The sequence below is a fragment of the Microcaecilia unicolor genome, chromosome 13 (genome assembly GCF_901765095.1).
Source record: "Microcaecilia unicolor chromosome 13, aMicUni1.1, whole genome shotgun sequence".
Classification (NCBI taxonomy): Eukaryota; Metazoa; Chordata; class Amphibia; order Gymnophiona; family Siphonopidae; genus Microcaecilia; species Microcaecilia unicolor.
Window position 1 is genome coordinate 67,053,080 of NC_044043.1, and position 19,799 is coordinate 67,072,878.

The 19,799-nt window shown below is 42.3% G+C and overlaps 1 protein-coding gene across 2 annotated transcripts in view; it reads left to right on the plus strand.

Moving 5' to 3' along the window:
* The first annotated feature begins 1,323 nt into the window (after positions 1-1,323).
* Positions 1,324-19,799, plus strand: part of RERE (arginine-glutamic acid dipeptide repeats) — a 569,568-nt gene continuing 551,092 nt past the window's right edge. For both annotated transcript variants that reach the window (XM_030186180.1, XM_030186182.1), the window contains exon 1: positions 1,324-1,526. The gene's annotated coding sequence lies outside the window, so the exon portion shown is untranslated. The remainder of the gene's footprint in view (positions 1,527-19,799) is intronic.

Here is a 19,799-nt window from a genome sequence, read left to right on the forward strand (position 1 = left end):
TTCGGCTACAAAGCCTTCATCAGGGGTCAACAGCTTGACGTATACAGATTGGCTTCTTAATCTCTCAAAATGAGGAATGCATAAACAGCGTGGTGCAGACAACAATCCACAATGAAGAAGTGAGCCCTATATTCACCCAAAGCTTGTAGAGTCTTCCTTAATGATTTGGACTTTAGTTTCCCTTTGCAAATTACTAGTGAATCTGTCTTGAGGTTTGCTTTTTGGGAGGGGGGTGCTCATAGCAGGGACAAGGGGTGGGGATTGGGAGAGAGTGTGAGTTTTGGTATAGTTGGGATGCTATTAGGAGGCTCCAACCGGGTCGAATGCCGAATCCAGGAGAGTCCAGGACAGGGGTGGTACCAGTGGCGTAGCTACGTGGGGCCTGGCCCCTGTAGATTTGGCCCTGGCCTCCCTGCCAACAATCTCCTTGCACCCGACACCAACCCTGTTTCTGACGCCTTACGTCCTGCAAGGGGCTACATGCACAGTGCAGGACGTAAGGCGTCAGAAACAGCTGATCACACCAGGAACTTAGTTGAACGAAGGCGCTACTCCGGCGCTGAAGAAGACTCTCTTCGGCTGGCGGGGTTCGGGGACCCCCACCAGCAAACAAGGTATCTGATGCGGCGGCGGGGCCGACGGCGAGGGAGGGTTGGTGGCGGGAGGGGGGGTTCAAGGGGGTCGTAGGCAGGGGGGTCCAATGTGGTGGCGGCAGCTGGGGGGGTGGCTAAACAGTGCCCCCCACCTCGGGCTCTGGCCCCCCCTCCCGGCGAGGTCTGGCTACGCTCCTGGGTGGTACACCTTATTTCTTCACAGGAAGGACACAGGCTAAAGCTGCTAATGAATCCAGAGCTAGTAGGGACTTTTTTGGTCAGTTTTGGATTTATAACAACTCGTTTGCATTACGAGATCATCAGCACTGATTTCAATGTAAACTAGGATTACAGCTACCTGCTGCACTGGGGATGCAAGCCGAGAACTAGAACTGATCTAAGATGTTCTTGCTAGAACCGAATACAGTTGGTAGCTATGAAGGGAACAGAAGTGTGTAGAGTGAGAGCAGTTGGCCTACAGGTCTCTCTAAGCACTGAAGTGCTACTAGGTGTTAAAAAATATCAGACCTACAAGTACCAGAATGCCCTGTGTCCGGAGGGAGAGGCCCGGATGTAAAGGGGGGCGCGCGCTCGTCCCCCTCTCATTCTTTCTTTCTATTTTTTTTAAATCGCTTTATGCTGGCCTTTGATTGGCTGTTGCCGGCGCCGGTCACCAGGCCTCCGATGCAACCAATGAGCTGCTGCGATACTAAGAGACGGGCCGGGCCTGGCCTGCAGCGGTTCCTCCTCGGCTGTTGTGCAGGAAGGAGGCTGAGCCTGGCTAGAACGGAGCCGGTCGGTGTGAGAGAATCCCAAGAGTGGCTGCTGCAACCTCTTCAACCGCGCACACCTCCGTGGAGACGGGGGGAAAAGCTGTCCCACGCATCGTCGTACACATACCGCTCACACCCATGGTGTAAGGCAGTGGCCCAGGTAAGGCTTTGGCCGCCACCACCAGCAAAGGGCGAGGGAAAGGCAGGACACAGGGGAGGGTGTAAATGGACAAGGGGTGTGTTGAGGAGAAAGGGTAGAATGTAGAGAGGGTGAGGGGGTAAAGATCAAAGGGCAGTGGGGTGGGGTGAGGGGCGAAAGGGCACGGAGTGCAGTGAGTGAATGGGGGGGGGGGCATACAGGAGGGTGGTAGATGAATGATGCTGTGGGTCTTGTTGAAGCTTTCTTTAGGCTCTGGTTTAACATTCCCCTCAGCTCCTCCCACTTAGTGTCTGTGGCTCTTGCTGCTAAGTAGTGCAGTGGATTATTATGGTGGGGGGGGGGGGGGGAAGAGCTGTTTGTGAGAAACTGAACTGATGTATTGTAGACTGCCTCCCCGCTTCCCCCTTCGGCTGCACGCCTTGATTTGTAATTATTCCGAAGCGCAGCCAAATTTCTTCCTTCTGTTTGTGTTTCACCTAGTGCCCGAGTGTTTGCTTTAAGCTGTAAGTAAACCTTTTCAGGGTGGAGGTCTTTGAAGGCCTGATTTTGGACCAAGATTTTAATTTCTGCAGAATCGTGTGGACTGTGTAAAGCTCTAATGAGTTAGTAGAGAATCCTAAGGAAGATTTAGCTATTTCTTCTTGCTAGTTTTTTGTTTTTGTTTGGAGGAAAGGGAGGGAGGGGTTGACTGGCAAAGGCACAGCCCCCTAGTCTGAAGTAGTCTCATCATGGGGGAGGGGAAGAATGTCGCTTTCCTCCTTGGTGCCTTTGTTTAACACTAGGATGGGGGTTGTCAGTTTGGGAGGAAAGAGGATGGAAAGCAGGCATACAAAGAACTGCTCTCCCTGGACACCATTCCTCACGGTTCTGGTGAACCTTCATAATATGAATTGATCTTTTCTAGTACATCCTAGGGAAGACTCGGGTGAGCGACACAACAGCCTTACAACACTCTTTGTGTCTGCCACAATGTGAGCGTATCACTGACACAAAAATATCTCAAATGTGGCTCACATATGTTTTGCAACATGGATGACTGTGTATTCAGGGGTCTGCAAGTTACTACCATGGAGGACATTTCTTTATAGGCCGCTTTTAGGATTGTTGCGTAGGGGAGGGGATTATTCAGTGATCTGATCACAAGTTGACGTTTCCTCTGGGTTGTAGTCTGTCAGATTTATGCTGTCATTGAGCTGTCATTTGTTTGCTTGGGCTTTTGTAAACATTGTGCTATGGTGCCTGGAGCAGGTTGGTGTAAGGCGAAACTACATTGGATTCAAGCTTTTGTCCTAGTTTTATCCAATGGGATTAGCATCAGTACCACCCATTCCATTATGAGTGTTGTTTGTATTGTGGGGTAGACCCATTCATACTGAGGTAGAAAGCATGTATTGTCAGTTTTCAAGAACTCTTAACAGGCATTCCTCTTGGCTTGAGGGGGTGAATAAATCTTCATTCTGCCCTGAGAGACAAGGTGCTTTCTGAGTTTTGGGAGGGATGCAGATTATTTTTTTCTCAGTGTATCATTCTGGCAATAGTTTGTGCTGATTATTAGTGCGTCAAATAACAGATATAATGATTAGGCAAAATCTTAGAATTGCCATGTTCATAGACAGATTTTATGAAATATATTTAATGATTTTATTTTCTCATGACCTTGTGGGTTGAAACAAGGTCACAAAGCTTGTTATGTATTTGCTACCATTTGTGCTGATCTGTATGGTATTGTAATAGCATATGCTAATAGTGCACATAAAATGATATAGCATGTGCTTATTATGAAAGGGTACAAAATGTTTATTCCTAGTATCATTTTACTATATACCCAATTTTCAGTGAGATAATTCCTATCTTTGTTGCATACTATTTGTACTGAAATAATGTAATTGTAATTAAAAAAATGATTTTCCTTTTATGTTTAATTTCCCTTTTATGTTTAATTGGAATTTAGTATACCACTCTTTCTGATGTACAGGTCAAAGTGATTTACAGGCTAAAATAAAGTACAGGATTTAACAAAAATTGATAGTGGCCATATAAATGGAAAGAACCTCAACTAGCACTCTGAATGCAATGGCCCTACTGTACTTTTGTTGTTGTTGTTGTTGTTTAGGCATTTAATTTTCCATTGTTGAGAAATATTGAGGATGGGTGTATGTATGTTATGTTTGATTAACTCACTGTCACGCTTCTATGGTTTATAACATCAATTGTCATTTTTGTGATGTAGTGACATTACTGAGTGCATGGGGACAGATTGTGGTACTGAATTGCTTTTGCACACATTTTAGGTAATTAGGATTGTTAAAAGAAACAAACTAGATGAGTACATGAATTTATTTTTGGTGAAGTATATAGTACATTGGACCTTTCATTATACTGCATTTGCATTCACCACCCTGGGGTAATTTCTCATGAGGGACTTGCTTTTGTTGCAATTAAAATCTAGCCAGCCTTTCTTCATTACATGGTCTTGTTAATAATCTTGCTGTTTGGGAATCACTGTTTCCAAGTATATTAGGATATACCTTCATTGTGTATGGTGTACTGTAGTGATCTTAAACTGCATTGGAGCATTAAGTAGTATGTGGCAAATGTAGTGTGTGGTGAAACCGAAAAAAAATGTTATAAGTTTTACTGTCACTTTTCTGCCAGTCACTTTTTTAAAAATAAACTTTATTGCAACCACAGTAATACAAAAAAACTACACAGCGTGGTTATTTTCAATGTTCACCCCACCCCTGCTGCCCAAACTTTAAGGCACAATACAGACCGAACAGTTCAAATCGCTCATGTTGGTTCTTTACAGTGAGCTGAACCCACAGCCCTAAGAATAAGACCCATTATCATCCCCCTTCCTCCAAAAATCACATGCTCCAGATTACAAATTCAGCAGCAACTTTTTAAATCTACAGTCTCTTAAATGTTTAGCTGCATTTAAGAAAGGATGGAGAAGTTATTCTCCAGACCATATGTCACATTGTCTTTAATAAATTTGCATTCTATAACAGGACTGTGTAGACTACTAACTATTAACAATTTAGTTTTATCTTTATTCAGTGTAAGTTAAGTATGGAATGCTACCATAAACAGGATACTGGGCTGTATGGACCATTGGTCTGACCCAGTATGGCTACTCTTATGTTCTTATGGAATTGAGACATCCAGGTCATGATTGGCCACTGTTGGAAGCAGGATACTGGGCTAGATGGACTATTTGTCTGACCCAATTTGGCTTTACTTATGTTCTGAGATGTCTTAAGTTTCACTTAATATTTTAGAACAGAATCTTCTGATGTAAAGGCTGTTCTAAAATGCAGGAGAAATGGACATTTATGTACAGAGCGTGTGTCGCATAAACATCCATTTTAGGAGGGGGGGGGGGACAACAATCTAGAAAATTTAATTGGGTTGAAAACTAGCATATAGCTATGTGTGTGGTGCACATACACATTTATAGAACTATAAATGTGTAGTTTCCTGATGCTGTCACAGAGATTGGTATCCCTTGCCAGTTTGTTTTTTGGGGAGGACATAAACCCCAATGATTAATCAGGTACTTCTCCTAATCCCTCCAGTGGAGTTCTTGTCAGTCAGAACAGTTTGCCAGAACCTCAGTATACTTGGTAGCAGGTGTAAATCCTGATATTGATATGTTAGGATATTGATGTTTATTCTGCATATACTTTAGTATGTTCTTCTGAAATTAGGAATAAACGTGTATCTTCTAGGCACACCCTAAATATGCCCAGACCTGCAAATCTCAAACTCAAATAGTCCTTCTAAATTGACTGCTGTTATGACATATCAGCCAGGAATATAATATTTCTGAACATAATGTTATTTGTCATAGAGACCATGGGTGACATAATTTAACATAGAAGACATCAAGTTATTTCAATGGCATCTTTCTATCTTTGGGGGTTATGTTGGCTGTCCAGTTTGCGTATTATATAGATTTGATAAGCATGGCCTGTTTAAAAGGTATATCAAAACGGCTTGAATTGGCAGGATTTTATAAACACTCTAGTGGGGTAACAGCTGTGTCCTTTGTCTGCTCTGCCCACTTTGTTTTGCAGCTGAGTGCAAATTGTGTGAGGAACAACATAACCTGGCTTGAATAAAAGTCCCTTAAACAATAAGCTTCTGTCTGTCTCCTCTCTGCAACATACGGCGTTCACTGGTTCTCTGCTGTAGTCATCATAAAACATTATTGCATGGATTGGGGAGGAATAGCCTGTAATATTTTTGTTAATTATGGAAAACAGGGGCCCTGGTGTATTTTGCTACATATTGAAAGCCTTAGGCACTTAATTTTACTTACATCTGTTTTATGTATGAGTAGCAAGCTGTAGATTGAGTAGTAATTGTCCTTAATATTAAGGGAGAGGCATAACATGGAAAAGAGGAGATGTTGGTGCTACTATATGGTAATTGGTGAGACCTCACCTGATTATATTGTCCAGTTTTGGAGACTGTACCTAAGAAAGGAACTAAATCAGAGCTTTCCAAACTGCTTCTCGTAGGTCTTCCACTAAACTATCTTTTCTCCTTCAGTCTGTAAAAAATTCTGTTGCATGACTTATTGTCCGCCAGTGTCACTACACTTGCATAACCTTTCTCTTCAAGTCACTTCATTGGGTCCATATCTGTTTCCATATACAGTTCCAAACTCCTCTTACTGACTTCAAGTGCATTCATTTGGCAGCTCCTTAGTGTCTCTCCCCTGGTAAACCACTTTTATCTGTATCCTTCTTCACTGGCAGCTCCAGACTCGGTGCCTTTTATCTTGCTGTGCTGTATACTTAGAATAGACTTCCCCAGTCAGTACATCATGCTCCCTCTGGTCCTACTCAAAGCTAGGCCAAAAGCACACCTTTCTGAGGTTGCTTTTAACCCCCTATGTTCAGTAGTCATGTTTGTTTTAATAATTTGCACAATAAATAACTTCCTAATCCCTTATTTGTCCTATTTGTCTTGAATAGATTGTAAGCTCTGTCTCTTACATGTTTTGTGTACTGTTGTTCTGCTATCTCAGTGGGTGTGATAGAACATCAGTATGAGAAGACTCAAAACTCTTGAATCAAAGCTTCTTTAATGCAGTCAAACAAGGAAGAAATAACTTGCAGTTCAGATGTGCTGGACAACAAAGAAACTGGGAGCAATTCAACATGCTGAGATAATACTGTTTATAATTTTACACTGGTAAAATCTTGACAGTTGCAATAGCTTGAAAAGGTTATTCAACAGAATACAGTATAGGCAGTTTCAGTTTACAGAGGAGATGCTGCAGACTAATATTTTACTGATCTGATGGAGCGAGAAAGGTGTGTGTGGGGGGAGGGGGGATAACTTACCCAGCATACACAGAGAACAAGGCAAGCCAGTAGAGTCCCATAAGACACAGGAACAGGACATAGGCTCTTTCAGAGCACATCATAGGGAACTACAGGATTACAGGGATTTGTAGTTCCCTGCCTTCATGCAAATGGGGGGCAGAAGAACTGTGCTGTGTATGTTTGTTAGTGCTATAGAAGTGATGATTAGTAGTGGAGTCAAGACCCTGAATATGTTAATGAAACTCACATTTGGGGTCATGACCTGGGGTGGGCTGTCCATAGATGCATCATTACTCTGCACCTCCAAGGATCATACAATTTTATTTGGCCACGATCATGGGTTCATAGCCATAAAAAGATTGATAAACATTGAACTAAACAGTCCAGAGAAGAACTATTGGAATGGTATAATGTTGTAGTCTAAAGCTTGTGGTGACAAAAGCAATAAATAAGGTTCCCAAATAAGTAAAAATTGGATTTTTCTGTTGGAGTATAGAAGGCCTCTCTAGATTCCCAAATCAGTAACTGATACAAGTGGTTTCTCCTTGCCCAATATGATTGGGGGAGGGGGGGGTGTTGATGATGTCCAAGACTGAAGTATGCATCTTTTTCCTACTAAAATGAAGAATGTAACCCAACCCAATTCTCATTAAGTCAGAGGTAGAACTAAGGCAAAAGAGATGACATAAATGGAACTGGCATTTATCTGGGACATCTAAAATACTTTTATTTTATTAGACAAAACACACATACATACAATGTTAACCAATACAAACAGTAACAAGGAAAATTAAAAAAAACAGCCATAAGCCACTAACAGCAATCAGCAAGCAATGTTGTACAGTCAGCATAACATGTTGTACAAATTACACAGTTCAGGCTTTCCATGAGCAGTGGATACATTTCTTCTTCCACACTTTCTAATAAGCATTGGATCTATCCTGCACAGGATAATTTTTCAATCAAAGTAATTTCCATCACTTGGGTAGCCCAGTATTCAAAAGGAGGAGTAGCTTTCCAAAAAGGTGACTACGGTATGGCGTTCAGCATGAATCAAATGTCTAGTTAGATCCTAATTAGAGAATGACACGGGGACAAAGTTTGTCTCCGTCCCGGCGGGTTCTGTCCCTGACCCGTGGGCTCTGTCCTCCATACTCAGAAGCCTTGGAACACTTATGATTTTATATTTAAATCTTTTTATTAAAGCATAAAAGGAACAATATGCTGTGTAACTGTTGTTTATAAATTACAAATAGAGAGCAATAATAACCCTCCTTCCCACCACCACCCTCTACCTTTCCAACCCTAACAATAGGTGATTTGTACTACACCAAGAAATCCTAATTCACCATGTTAAAATGTCCAGGGGTATATAATACAACCCGTTCTATGTGCCCTAGAGGGGAAAAATATGCCCCATGAAGCACTGTTACGGTTTTTTAATGTGTGGATGAATAAGAAGTCATCAACAATCTCAGGATTCAGTCTAGCTCTCCTGTCTTCCACAGTCCTTCCTGGAATAGAAGTTGTCTTCTTAGAAGATGCGCTGGTAGCAGGATGTACAGGATCCCACATGCAAATTTTGCTAGTTGTGGCCAGTTTGCTTGTTTTTCCAAAAAATCAAAATATCTTTGTTGGCATCATAAATAACAGTCCAGTTCATTAACAGGCTTCATAGTAGAAAATAACACGGGGAGAACGTTTGTCCCCTGTCCCCGTGGGATCTGTCCCTGTCCCCATCCCCGCGTCATTCTCTAATCCCGATCCACCCCCAATTAATTCAAGGTCACTGCCATAACCCAATAAGCAATATAAGGAGGGAAGATTAAAAAACCCCCCCAAAATGACTTGAATCTCCCTGTGCACCCACTGCCAAAAAGACTGGACCTCAAGACAGGACAATCACATATGAGGAAAAAGTGCTTTGGAGTGGAGGAGTGGCCTAATGGTTAGTGTAGCGGGTTGCAGACCTGGGAAACTGGGTTCAATTCCTGCTGCTGCCTGATGGTCAGCAGTGGGTTGAGATCCTGGGGAACTGAACCTGGTTCAGTTTCAGTTCCCTCTGCTGCTTTGTGTGACCCTGTGCAAGTCACTTAACCCTCTGTTGCCCCCAGTACAACAGTAGTACAATGTGCTAAGATTGTGAGTCCAGACAGGGAAAGGCATAGTACCTATAAAATGAAACTGTGAATTGCTTAGGTCTAAGTGGTATATAAATACTGAAATGAATGAATTGCCCTCCCCCTCCAACAACAATCAGAAGTAGTACCAATATGAGATACATGAAAAAGGGGATCTTTGGGGGAGGTTTGGGGGGGGGGGGGGGGGATGATGTAGAGTTGGACTTGTTGGAAAAATTGAACTAATGTATAATGATTGTTGGTATGTATTTCTACTCATGACTATTCAGTAAAAATTATTTAAAGATAAAAAGAGAGGCTCTATATGTATGGTTCACCAAACGAAACATAAGCTCCCCTCTGTGACGCACAATAGAAACCGAATGCACAGTGGGCCAAATAACATCCCAATCCGACAGATCAAGTTTGGTGAATAAATCAGAATTCCATTGATCCACCAATTTCTGCCATGGGAAAGGAAACGTGATAGCTTGGAGCAGTATGTAATATAAGTGAGCAATCTGTTTATGAGCAGATCCAGGAGAGTATGCAAACTGCTCCACTGGGGTGGGCTGACAAAAACTCCAGCTTCTGTTCCTCAAATACTGTAATGCAGCTGCAATACTATCAAAAGCTGACCACAATTGTAGATCCAATTGAAACTTTTAAAGACTCAGTCTTTGGCACAGTTACCACTCATCAACTGCTACACAAAGCGAAGACCATTGCCTTCTCAAAGACCAACTTTAAGAAAAAAGGCACCGCTAGAGAGACAAATTCCTGCCGATCAGAGCTTTAGAAGACAAAAATGCATCTCAAATACACAGTTGACAAAGAACTTGCTGCCAGATGTTAATAATGTGTGCCACTATAGGGCAGGCCCGTAAGATACAGTGAATACCTGGTACTAAAGGAGCAGTCAGTCAGTAAAAGTGGCAGCATAAACCCCTCAATCTGAGCCTCCTCCAATTGTAATCAGTCCATAGAGTCAGAGTCCTGACACCGCTATGCTGTGCAGGTAAGCCAGGATGCTGAATAATAAAGTTCTAAATTTGGCAATCCAATGCCTTCATCCTCCATCAGCACCGTGTGGAAAGACTGATTCTAGCGCTTTTCTGATGGCAAATAAAAATAGAAATGTGACCATTAGGTTTATAAAAAACTGATCCATGGTACAAGGGAGGTGCTGAAATATATAAAGGAGGTGTGTAGTAAAAGAGTCATCTTTATCAAATTAATACCATAATCCAGTGGCTATTACATTCATAAAAAATATCTTTATTATAACATCTTCATAACAATATACATTTTACTCAATTATACTAAAACATACTGCCCACATTACACTACACTTTTATACTTAAAACTTGTAGTGTTTCTGAACCATAAATCTTCTTGAGTCCATTAGTGAAAATCACTATAAAACAGTTCTATAACTGTAGCACCTGAATAGTCCGCCCTTGTCACATGTCTCTGAAAATTATAAATGTAGATGTAGAACAGTCTTTGTGGTCTTCAATCTGTTGTTTGAAATACTCCTTATTTTTCACCAAAGAGATTACTGTCAAACCTTAAAAAGATCCACTAAAGTTTGTTAAATCATATTGTTGCGATGCAGGCTCAATCCAGAAACATTTCCATAAATAATCAGCATGTTTTTGACATAACTTGGCTGTCCTCATCTTCTTTCATGGCTTTGACTTTTTTTGGCTTTTCTGCATTTATAATTTTTAGAGACATGTGACAAGGATGGACTATTGCGGTGCTATAGTTGTAGAATTGTTTATAGAAATGTTCACTAGTGGGCTCAAGAAGATTTATGGTTCAGAAATGCTATAAGCTTTAAGTGTGAGTGTAGTGTAATGTGGTCAGCGTGTTTTAGTATATCGAGTAAAATTTATATTAAGAAAATGTTATAGTAAAGATTTTTTTATGAAAGTAATAGTTAATGGATTATGGTATTATATTGATCTGTACCTATATTGGAATGTGGTGATGCCCAAGTTGATTGTTGTGATATCAAATTAATATGACGCTCTCCCTCCCCCCAGAAATAGGAAGATCCATCCGTAATTGAAGATCCGACTGGATACGATTCAAGAAGAGAGTATAATTAACCCGATACAGATCACGCAAGCAAGTTGGTACTACAACACAGATACTGAAACGAAGAAACTGAGTGAAAGGTGAAATGCACCAGCAGAGATCTCCGACCTTCCAAGAGAAACAGCTCAGATTTGGCAATATTGAGACAATACCTAGAAACATGACCAAAACTGTTAAGGTTATCAAACTGGACCGGAAGTATTTATTTGTGACAGGAAAAGCAGAACCTTATCAGCATAAAGGGACAATTTGTGCTCAGTTCCATCGATACTCAAGCCCTGAATATACTGAGCAAATGGCTCCAAACTAAAGGCCTGCATGGGAACGGGGTTTGTGGGAATCCCACGGAACCCGCGGGATTCCCACAGGGACGGAAGCAGTTCCTGTGGGGTTCTCGTGAAGCGTATGCTGCACTTGCACCAGCCTCTCACCTACTGATTACCAAGTTCTTTGAGTGCTTTCTTCTCCTCCTCCTTGCTTTAACAGCACAGATTTGGGAAGTCTCCATTAAGGAGGTGGTAGAGATACAAATGGAGATGTAATTCAAAATGGCATGGGGTGAACACAGAGGATCTCTAATTAGAAAATGGAAGTTATAAAAAAACCTAAACTTAAATGGCTGCACGTATGTGGATGTGTCACATGACACTTAGATGGTGACTCTGGCTGTGATGAACTCGGGCCAATACCAGGAGACCTGTACGGTCTATGTCTTATATATGGCAATGTGGTTTAGGATGGGCTGGAAAGGGTTTAGACAGCAACTTTAGTGGTTGGAACATGAGGACAGTGGTGGACAGACTTTTATGGCCTGTGTCCCACAAATGAGTGAATAGGCTAGAGTGGGCTTTGAGGGCAACTCCAGCAGTTGGAACATAAGGATAGGGCCAGGTGGACTTCTATGGTCTATGTCCCAGAAACGCCACAGAAAGACCATAATCAAGTATATAATATCACATTCATTGTTGATTTAATCATGAATTGGTAATGATTGTGACTATTGGGCAGACTGGATGGACCGATCCGGTTTTTATCTGCTGTAATTTACTATGTTACTATTAATCCTCTCTGCTCCTGGGCTGATGCACAGACCTCAGCTCTGACATAGGCATGCGCATCAGATGTCACCTGACCTACTGGCGTGTGCATTTGGCGATCTCTTAACACACAGTGCCAGTGAATCAGAGAAGTCTTACATGTGCGCACCAGAGTATTCCAACTTCCGTTCCTTCCTTGCCTGCAGTGCTGCAGCTCAAACCCAGAGACTGAGAGAGCCAAAAGGAATTTTTTTAATGTACCATTAAATTCTTGTGGGGATGGGTTGGATTCCCCACGGGGACGGGTTAGATTCCCTACGGGAACGAATGGGAACGGGTTGGATTCCAGTGGGGACGGGTTGGATTTCTGTCCCCGTGCTACTCCAAACCCAAATCAAACAAAATACGGGACAAGGGGCAACCCTGCCTTGTCCTGCAGCGAATAGGTAACGAGTCAGATAAGTGCCCCATTAATAAGCAAGCGAGCAGAGGGAGATGAATAAAGAGCCTGAATCCAACCAATAAATTCAGCCGGCAATTCAGAACATAATACCGAAAACATATACAGCCACCTCACCCTATCAAATGCCTTATTCATGTCTAAGACCAACACAACATCCGATAATTTACCCTGTTCTGCTAGTTGCATAAGATTTGAATAACTGACAAGTATTGGCCGTAGAAACGTGACCACGAATGATCCCATTCTGGTCCGAATATATAAGACAGGGGAGAATATTTTCCATCCAAAGTTGTAAAACCTTAGCAATCAACTTCATGTCTATATTAAATAATGAAATGGTGTGATTGGCCTCAACATTGTACTTATCTCCCTGGCTCTTAGACAGTAGTACAGTGGTGGCACCTAATAAATCCCCAGCCATAGAAGGATGTTGCCTGAGATAAAAAAAAACCAACAAAAAACCTTTTGAAGGAATGGACACTAATTCCATTTGAAACTTCTTATAAAACTCTAAAGGGTGACCATTTGGACCTGCACTCTTCCCAGTCTGCACACTCTGACTAGCCTTGTGAACCTCCAGTAAGGAAATAGGGCTGCACTAAGAATCCACCTGCTGAGTAAGAAAGAAACCCCCTCCAGAAACTCATGACAATCCACCAAAGAAGGGTCCCCTGTTCCGGTATAAAGTTCCGTAAAGCATGTTCACAGAACTTGTTCCAGTGCATGCCAAGTCATCACTATCTGACCTCTGCTATTATGCGGGCATCCAGTTGCTGTAATAGCAGCCCTATGTCGTGCCACCCGGGATAATAATATACCAACTTTGTTACCATATTCATAATACTTTATCTTAGACATATGCCAAGATTGTTTAATCTTGTCTACTTCAAGCTCTCACACTTTATCATGCTCCAGACATAACTGATGATAAATATGGGAGAAGCCTGTCGCTGTATGTTTAGCTTCAGGCTGAGCAACCTGTATGTCACATTGATGTAGCTCCGCGCAGTTCATGCATTTGAGGTGACTAGAATAACTGATAAAGACTGTGCTTTGTGGGCATATTAATGTTTTCCACGTAAGAGCAGCATTGTACTCCACGGGAGGGTGTACCAGGCAAAACTCCCTAATACATAGTTTCTTGGAGCATAGCAACAAAATCTTTCCTACCAAATAGGGACAAATTTGAGCTCCATATCGGGCCATGAGAGAGTAAATCCCCCACCAAATAGTTAAGGGAACAGGATGGTGGTCTGACAAGTAGTAGGCCAAGATTTCACAATAGACTGGTGATAACCACCCATGTAAAACACAAAGAAAAAAAATCAATACAACTAAAAGAATAATGCAAAGGGGGGAATATAGTATATACTCTGCAACCAGCTTACGAGCACGCCACACATTCTCCACCCTCAAGCCCTCCAGCATGGCCACAAGACCAAAAGAACTTCCTTCTGCCACCTGAGTCCCTGAAGAACACAATACAGGGCTGTAAAAAAGGCATTGTACTTATGATTAGAACCACGTACATTGACGGGAATAAATTCCATAGCCCCGAGTTGACACTTTAATATAATGGCCATTTCTGTCTGAAATAGAATGTAAAACACTTAAAGTTAATGCTTTTTGTATAAGGATGCAAATCCTCTTTGCTTGTAGAATTAAGCAGAATTAACTTGTCCCCCCAGTCCCTCTGAAGTTTTGTATGTTCTGAAGCAGTCATCTGAGTCTGCTGCAAAAAAAGCAATCTGTACCTGCTGTTGTTTAAGATATTGAAAAACTCATGTCCGCCTATCTGAGCTGGCAATACCACAAATATTAAGGGAAATAGGGACATACATATAACAAATAGAAATCTGAACTTCAGTAAACAAAGCAGTTGATGATTCATGTGTGATTGCCATAATGTTGAAAACTTATCACCTCAGACCCCCTTATCTTACCGACTGCTCCCTTACAAAACACCCTCCACCACATCCTATTCCAACTAAACACACATCTACAAACTCCTTCCTCCCAAACCACTAAGAGAAATCCACACAAAACCCCACACCCAACCATCCCAATGTCTGGGGAAACCCCAGAAGAAAATAGAAAAAAAAAAACCCCTAACTCCAAATGCCCCGTGAACAAACAACCCTCCCCCCCCCCCCCCAAATCCTAAAAACAAACAAACCCCCAAACAACCCATAACAAAACACATCTACTATAAAGCCTCAAATCCACATATTTTACTGTTGTTAGAACCCTTATTGCTCCCCGGAGCCCCATGAGAGTAGTTTTCTGTGAGTCACAGTTGTCCAAAAAGGAAAAAAAAAATAAATACTGGAGTTAGATGTTAGAGCTTAAGGATCTTTGATCGCCATGGTCTGTACCACCTAACAAGCTAAAGCATAACTGGGTCAAGATAGTCCTGCTGAGGCCATATCTGTAGTGAAGATCCATGAGACTGCAGTGTTCCAGATGCTATGTGTTGCTTGATGAAGGCTTCAGCAGGTGTAGTGAAAACCTCAATCTCACCTTGTCATGAAATTCACAATTTTGCATAGCTTGAGAAATATTGTAATGATAAAAAGTTTATTAACCCCCCCACCCTTTGAAAACATAAATCACAATGTTTATGGGCCTGCTGTAGGAGAGATTCATAGTGCCGAAAATTCAAAACTTTAAATAAGATACCATGTGAGTGATCGGTCACACGAGACCGTTGAACAGGTATTCTGTGTACATTCAGTCACAAGATCAGATGGCAGTGAGATATCAGAAAAAACAGCACTAAGAATTGTGAAACCAAGCTCATCCATTGGTCCTGTTTCCAGGCCTTCTGGAACTCCCACCAGTCGAATGTTACACTGGGACTGAATCTTCAAGTTGGGTCAATGCTTTTTCAAAGTATCTGTGGTGTTCGTGGCCTCCTGCTACAACTCTCCAATGATATCTTCAGCGGTGGACAAACATTTCGTGTTTTCAATACGCCCCACAGCATCCTGTAGTTTCAAGGCCAATGAGCTCACTGCCATCTGTATAGCAGTAAGTTTTTAGTAGATAAGAGAAAAGTGCATTATCATTCTGTATCTCTGCAACAATGTGTCCAGTGCAACTCCGTCCATTGGAACAGGCTCTCTAAGTAAGTTCCGTTAGTATTATCAAGGCACTCTGCAAATTGACTCCCTGCTGCCATCAGAGTGCAGCATGCATTCCACCACCGATGGCTGTTGAGATCCCCGGTTTGCCTTAGACACTGTAGATCTTAGTTTGGAGGTGCGCTTACTCTATTTTACTCATGGCATAGGTAAGGGTACATAAGTGTTCAAGTAGGAGGCATGGCCTAGTGGTTAGAGTGGTGGACTTTGGTCCTGAGGAACTGAGTTCAATTCCCACTTCAGGCACAGGCAGCTCCTTGTGACTCTGGGCAAGTCACTTAACCCTTCATTGCCCCAGGTACAAATAAGTACCTGTATACAATATGTAAGCTGCATTGAGCCTGCCATGAGTGGGAAAGTGCGGGGTACAAATGTAACAAAAAAAAAAAAAAAGTAGACAAAAACTGAGTCTGCAGAGAGTAATCCACCATTAATAACTTCTGGGCCCGGGAGCACAATAAGGTTAAGAAGCATATGCGAAAATGAGAAATACATTGATGAAATGCTTACATAACTACATAAGTATTGCCATACTGGGACAGACCAAAGGTCTATCAAGCCCAGCATCCATCCTGTTTCCAACAGTGGCCAATCCAGGTCACAAATACCTGGAAAAATCCCAAAAAAGTACAAAACATTTTATGTTGCTTATCCCAGAAATAAGTAGTGGATTTTCTCCCAAGTCCATTTTAATAATGGTCTATGGACTTTTCCTTTAGAAGTACGTCCAAACCTTTTTTAAAAACTCCACTAAGCTAACTGCCTTTACCACATTCTCTAGCAACGATTTCCAGAGTTTAATTACACGTTGAATGAAGAAAAATTTTCTCAGACTCGTTTTAAATTTACTACTTTGTAGCTTCATTGAATGCCCCCTAGTTCTAGTATTTTTGGAAAGAGTAAACAGATGCTTCACGTCTACCCTTTCCACTCCACTCATTATTTTATAGACGTCTATCATATCTCCCCTATCATCAAAGATTTTCAGCAGTGGGAAAGAAGAAGCTGTGCTGAAAGAGGACAGCTGGACTTGGATCATGAGACCCTGCAGGATTGATACCATGACTCCACCTGCCCTTGAACTGAAGAACCAATATTCAGCCCTGGAAGTGGGGAGGTGAGGTCATCCCAGAGAGAGAAGACCTCGGAGCTCGCAATCCCTAAAGTTGCTGGATCAGTGACCACTAAGAGGCGAAAGGTAGTGGTGGTTGGCAATTATGTTCTGAGGAGTACAGAGGTGTTTATATATAGACCAGACATGATGTAGCAGACCAAGGAGTAGGACAAAAAGTTGGTAGTTCCAAAACCAGAAGGTGCTATCGGTTCAAAAAATGTTTATTGAAACTACATCAAACAAACTTGAAACAGAGCTGTGTTTCGGCGCTCAAGGCGCCTGCTTAAGGAGTCTGAATATTGAACTGATGATGTTTCCCTTGTGGTTTTGGAAGTGCCAACTTTTTGCCTTACTCCTTGGTCTGCTGCATCACAATAGTAGGGATTGGTGTTTCTCCACCCTGTGTGTTTGTTATGTCGCTGAGACATGATGTCCCAGGAGTTGTGCTTTCTGCCAGGTTCCAAAATTCAAGATGTTGGAGAGCTTGCCGAGACTCATCAAGCCTAATGATGATTATCCAGTGCTGCTTATCCATGTTGATGTGAGGGGGTTAAAAAAAATTAAGCTCACCTGAGCTCCGGGGAACAGGCAGCGCCGGTGGGAAGTGTCCATGCAGGCATGGGGGTGGAGTCACGGGTTCCTGTGACCCAGAAGTGCGCCCGTGCCGGTAAAGGGAGGCACTTCAGGCTTGCAGGATACAGGCTGTGTCCCAGGGAGGTTGGATCTTGGTGCTTCAGAGGCAGGAGAGTGAGGGAAGCTGCCCGTCATTCCAGGTGCAGCAGGATAACTTGAGTGCGCCATTTGCACATGAGTGATTGGCACACATGTGCATTGTACCTCCGATGGAAGGGGTGAAGAGCAGGATCGGGCAGAAATGCCCGGATGTAAAAGGTGTGAAAAGCACCGGAGGGGAAGCGTCCTGATTGGCCAGGATGGGCCCAGCAGCAGGGTGGGGGCAGGGAAAAGCCCTGGAGGACAGTGGTGTGAAAATCGCCAGAAGGAACAGTCCCTGATTGGAGTGAGAGCTCCCAGCAATGGGGGGGGGGGGGGGGGGGGCTGGAGAGCATGCACAGGAGTATGCATGGGGCAGGAGAGGAGAGTGCAGGCTACTTTGCAGTCATGTTTGCCTGTGGCTGAGTTTTTAGAAGTCCCCAGAGCTTTATTATGGCTCTGGGGCATGTTGGAAGAAGGAGCAGGCTGGGACTAAAGTGGAACTGGCTGTGGAGGCTGCTGGCTGCAAGATGTGCTGGTTGGACTGGCTGGAGAGAAGTTCTGGTGCCTGGCTGTTGTGAGTGCTGCTTACAGTTGTGAGACTTGGGGATGAATGCTGAGATGAACAGCAGAGCTCTGCATGTGTGTGTTTGTGTCTGTTTATGTTATGAAGACTATGCATAGAGAGTTTTTATTTTAATTCTTTAGAAATGTATAGAAATGGAATCTTGTGCTGGTGAAACCTGGATCTGGAATGGTGTGAGGTCACTGGCTGGTAAAAAAACCCCCAAAAAACCCAAAGCAACGTTTTGGCAGTTGGAGTCAAACTAAGGTAAAAACTAGATGTATGAAAGATGTGTGCCTGATTTTTGGGAATTTAAAGGGAAATTGTGTGAAAGTACTTTGAGAGTTTTTTTGTTTAATGCTTAAGAAGCTGGGTTAAGCTAGTACACTGCTCTGAAGCAGAAAATTTTAAAATTCCTTCTGCTAAAAAAAACCATTTGTTTCAGGAAGCTCGGATTGATGGGAGAGCTTAGATTTTGGCAGAAATAGCCAGAATATCTTTGGAAAAACCTGGTTCTGGTGGGTTTGAGAAGAAAACTTTAGTATTTTAAAAATTACTGAAGTGGTCTCAAGGGAAAAAATAATTTTCTCAAGCTGAGTTTGGGGCAAGTCTCTGAGAAGAGGTGTGAAAGGGAAGAAGTTTGTCAAAAAATAATATAGGATTTGTCAGTCTTTTAGCTGAGTTTTGGGGAAAAAATAGAGTCTTAGAGCTTTGACAAAGGGACTGCTGTTTTAAAGGCAGAAACTGCTAGAACTTTGAGGAGCAGTGCTGCTGAGTGCTGAGAAGGCAGAGATTCTAATTAAAGAGACTGAGGTCTATTTAGCCTTCACTGCATGAAGGTGGCTCCGAAGAGGAGCTGGATTTCTGGAAAGTCTGTAGTGGTAGAGCAGAGTGAAGTGCAGCCTGCTTATTGAAGATGAACTGAGATGCTGCACTGGAGATTAAGGTACAAAGCTTAATTGTTTACTGGGATGGCTGTCACCAGGGGGTGGACCTGAATGCTACTCTCTGAGCTGGAGTGGGGTTGAAAGAGAGAGAGAGTCTGAGCTAATTGAATTGTGCGAGCCAGTATTATTGTGGGAAATTTAGTATAGGGTGCCCTGAATTATTTTTATTTGTTTTTATGTAGCTAGAATACATGGCCTGCCCCGCCTAAGAAGACACTGGTATCAGTAAGCATACACCAGGGAGTTAGGGTATTGCTTTATTGATTTTTTTTTAAAGGAGGTAGTAGGTGACTAGAGCTCCTGTCCTGGTTCCTGACCTGGAGAGAGAAGTCACCTGGTGAAGAGGATTTTTTGTTTATTTTCCTTTTAAGTGTGCACATCGATTTATTTTTGGATTTGAATAATTTTGCTACATTTTAAGAAAAGACTCTGTCATAAAAAACTTACCTGGGTTTGAGCAATACTCACCTGTAATTAATGAAGAGATCACCTGCAGGAGAAAAGTTAAAATTGAGAATATAGTTCATACGTACAGGGGTGATAACGTTAAGAAAGAACTGGAAGAAAGATTATAATATTGACCTAAGTATTTGGGGAACCTGAAAAGAAAACCCCAGGGTTCAGAAACAAGTACAATTTGGGAAAGAAAGTGATATAAGAGTAAACTTTCCTGTTAAGTTGAACCTTACCTGTAACCGGGAGAAAATAGTTTTAATTGAAACTGCATT